Consider the following 4,365-nt stretch of genomic DNA (forward strand, 5'->3'; position numbering starts at 1 on the left):
TTAAAGGCAACTGTAAATACAAAACACTATTACCAATGCACAGGAGAAGGCCTTCCATACAAGCACTTCTTTTGTAGCAATGGGCGCCAGCCTAACTCAATTATCGTGCACGAGGTGTTACAAGGGAAGGAACAAAGTGGACTGGGGCGAGGCGCCAGAGCAACTGAACTGTTAAGGTGCTAGCAGGAAGGAAACAAATGACTAATATGGCTTTAATTATATGCGCCACATTGTCTGCCTAGCTGTATTTTAAAAGAGTTAAAGCAGAAGGCCGCAAACACACTAAAAAAGCTAGATTAGGAATATACCTAACGCACATTTATTCATAAACATGTACAGTTTAAATATTGCCCGTTCACAGAGTAAACGATAAAAGCTGTACCAAAGGCTCATGTTGAAAATTAGTACGTTCTGGTGAACATTATCTGCGCCATCTTGCCTCTTCCCCTGATGCCACACTTTTGTCGTGCGCGCCCGCCATTTTTTTAAGATGCCCCGATCAGAACGAACCCTTTTGCATACCGCTGGCCCCTGACATAGCCCTTCGCCTTCACTAAGCCTGCACGCTGACCACCCCCCTGCTTGCACCTGCCTTGAGTCATAAACCCCTCTTCGGCGCTGCTCTGCCCCAGGCCCCCATCCTGTTCCCAGCGCGACACCTCCCTGCTTCCCTTTCATGATCTCCGGCCCTTAGATGCAAACCCCCTTTTCCCCGTGTGCCCGTTTTGTCTTCCCCGTTCCCAGGCCGACACCCCGCTCTGCCGATACCATTCCTTGCCCCTCCCCGTACAATAGAAAGCGTCCCCCATCAAAGGATCCCCGGGTTGATCAAAGCCCCCACTCCATGAGACCCGATCAAACCCCCCACATTCCGTGAATCAGCGGAATATCCAGCTGCGTGATACTCATCACCTGTTATGACTAGGGTGGGGATTTCAACTGTAAATGTGTGTGGGAACGGGCCCCAAAGGGGGATTCCGGGAATGTCTTTCCGTATATCAAAGCTTTGTCACATGTATGTAAACTATAATAAAAACCACAAACACTGTATATAAGGGGCCAGGCCTCAAACGTAAGTTAGAGCACCTCAGAACGATACCTTCTGTCCGTTTCGTTGTGTTCTCCTCCGGAGAGAATAAAAACCTTGTTTCCTGCCTTCCAGTCTCCAGCGCCTGCCTCTTCATTGATTAATTAACTAGAGGGTCACAGAGGCCATACCGCCGGGCAAATATCGATTGTCCCCGACCCGACCCAGGTTTTTACAATTGGCGTCCCAAGCGTGGGGCCCATCAGCGACTCGTGGATCCAGTGGGAGAGGTCCCGACGACAGAGTGAACGACTGCAACGATCGGGAGAGCTCTTGCCCAATAGACCCTCGTCTGGCAGCCGATCATCCGAACTTCACTAGTTCCGAACAGACCTCTCTCGAGTGATCTACGGTCCTGACTGGGAACCATCAGGAGTGCCGTGAGAAATACGAGAAAAAGAGGACGATCGGGCGCTGGATTCGGAAGACAAGAAACTGTCCATACGGTCCGGGTAAGGTCGTGTTACCACGACAAGTTGCGAAAAATTGCTTGATTGCTTGTTTGTTTAAAAATACTAGTATTGCTCTTTTTTATTTGTTTGGAGATTCACTGTCTGCAAACGGAGAAACAACGGGCTCTCTCTCTTTGCAAGCAGTGGAGGATAGGTAGGGCAGCAACCGTGCTTATTTTTTCTCCCCCACGCAATAATTACTTGAAACTGAACTGTTGTTCGCAAAACTATTGTTTCCTGGAGATTCCCTGTCTGCAAACAGGGAAGAGACCACCCTTTTTGCAGATAGTGAAAAGGGTAGGTAACGCAGATCTTTGCGGACCTACTCATTCTCCCCATTGTTATTTATTGGTCGTTTGGTTATTATCATTTTTTTTTGATCCATGAGGTATTCACTGCCTGCAAACAACGTCGAATAGAAATATTCTGTACGGTCTTTGCACCTAGTGATAAGATAGGCAGTGCTGACTTTTTAGTCCCTCGTTACGAGCCGTCATGTCTGTCTTCTCCCCACTGATAAATAGCCTGTTTAGCCCGGACCGCGTATTAGAGGTGGACCATATAGCTCCACTAGAAGGCACCCCTAATAAGGACATGTTCATAAACTATGGATTAGTCACCATAGCCTATAATAAATTGTGGCACAGGTATACCGAAGAGAGTCAAGACAAACAGTGGCCACTGACAGGATCCTTTGACCTTGATAAAATAGAAACGTTAGAAATAGCCCTTCGAAATAATAAGACAACGCCAATTATGCTCGACAGTCTCGGTATGTGGCGCAGAGAAGCTACGAAACGACAGAGAAAAGACGAGGACAAACCAAGTAGAGAAATATACCGACAGGACAACCCCAGGACACCGCTACCCACAACTTATCCCCCGACACTGTGCAAAAGACGACTAGACTTAGGGCCAGACCAATGCGCTTTCTGTAGGTATGTCGGACACTGGAAAGCCCAATGCCCGACTCTACTGAGCGTGAGTAAAGGCAAAGGGCCGACAGGAACGACAGACCGGCAGTACGGGAAAAAGCGCGAGACAAAGAAGAACCCGACTTACATAGACAGACCAGACAGAACCACCACGTTTGATTATGCCCGATGGCACAGATTTCGCCAGGAAAATCTCAGCGGCATGCTCAAGTTCTCCTAGGTCGGGCAATGTCAAGACAGGAACCCAGCCTCGTTTCAAATTCACAGACGGAAAGAGATAATTATGACCAATAACTGTTTTATATTCGTCTTGGGTCTTTGTATGTCGTACTTGTACTGTCCCCCGTCTGAGTTTGTGTGTATGTAATGTACAAATCTGCGTCATCCCTCTACACGTGTTTCCGTGTTACTCAACCTCTGTTAGCAGAAACTTAGCATAAAAGCAACCTTGAAAGAAAGAAATGGTAAAACAAAATCCGTAGACCATTAATGAACTTGAACTTTTAATTTAGCACAACAAACAAGGAATAATAACGGTAAAACTGTAGAAAAATGAAAGTCAAACAGAACATTCGCCCCCCCCCCCCATTCTGGAACCTTCCAAAGTTGGGCAGGGTTACGGCTACGCCCAACCAACGGCAACCCATATAAGGCGGGCCCGGCCGCCAACTCTTGGTCAGGAAATCTTAACGTATGGGGGAGCCGGAGGAGAGGCAGGAGCCAGCAGCCCGGGCTGTTGTAGGTAGTCCCGCCACATGTCCAGAGGAGAACGAGGCACCTTTTTTCCTTTTCCCTTCCGTAACAGCCGCAGCAGCTCTGGACGGCGGGATGTCCTGCACGTACCTCCACAACAATTTGTCCAAGTTGGGCTGGGAGGGAGAGGCGACGCGGACGAGCCTCTCCCACCTCCACCGGTAGGAGGTTTCCCAGCCCCCGGCCCGACGCCGAACACCCCCCAGTCAGGCGATGGTGCCCATACTTCCACAGCACCGAACACACCATGGTGGCACCCCAGTACTTGCGCAGCACCGAACGTGCAATGGTGGCCATACTCCCACAGCACCGAGCACAGGACTTGGGGAACACCGGATGTGGAGAAACCTTCATGCGGGGCGATGAAAAGGAGCGGCATGGAGTGCACCGGGAGAAGGAGACGATGCGAACCAGTCTCCCTCGCCCCCCAGGTGGGGGCATCACAGCTGCACCCCAGCCGAACGTCCCGCTTTCACAAAACAGGGACCTCTTCCTTTCACTCCGAAGGGTCTCTTCCACTCTTGCAAACTCGACGAGAGTGGCCCCGGTAGGGCCTCAAAATGGCGTCTGGGTCCGCTGGAAGACGGGCCCCGGCCACTAGAGTAACTTTGACCAGCCATATAACTCGGACATTTGCCCCCTGGAGCACGAACCCCCATCTCCGACAGCATCTCCGCAGCCTTGAAGATCCTACAAAGGTCCCCGACGGAACCTTCGGCCTTTGCAGGTTTCCGGTAAGGGACGGCTGCCTTGATCGCCAACGAAACAAACATGACATTGCCACTCCTTCTGTTAGCATGAATTCTAGAACTGCCGAAAAGGACTCTGGTCCAAACTGCCAGTAATGGGAAACATTTCCCCTGATGCTGCTTCCGGACTGAGCCGGCCCCGCCCAAAATGGCGCTGGTATCAATCGGAACTTACAAACACCTCGTGGTGTTCCTTCGCACTAATATAAACTTGATGTTCTGAGATTTTATATGATCCTTTGTACACTTGGCTAGAAAAGACAAGGAGAACTCACTCGACGAACAGTATGAAAGGATCCCCGTTACAAATGTTGATTACAAATGTACAATGTATTATATTTTTATAATTGATGTAAACCTCATTTACGACGCACACGTACGGTATGCAT

Source organism: Lissotriton helveticus, chromosome 1_2, assembly GCF_964261635.1.
Source record: "Lissotriton helveticus chromosome 1_2, aLisHel1.1, whole genome shotgun sequence".
In the NCBI taxonomy this organism is placed as follows: Eukaryota; Metazoa; Chordata; class Amphibia; order Caudata; family Salamandridae; genus Lissotriton; species Lissotriton helveticus.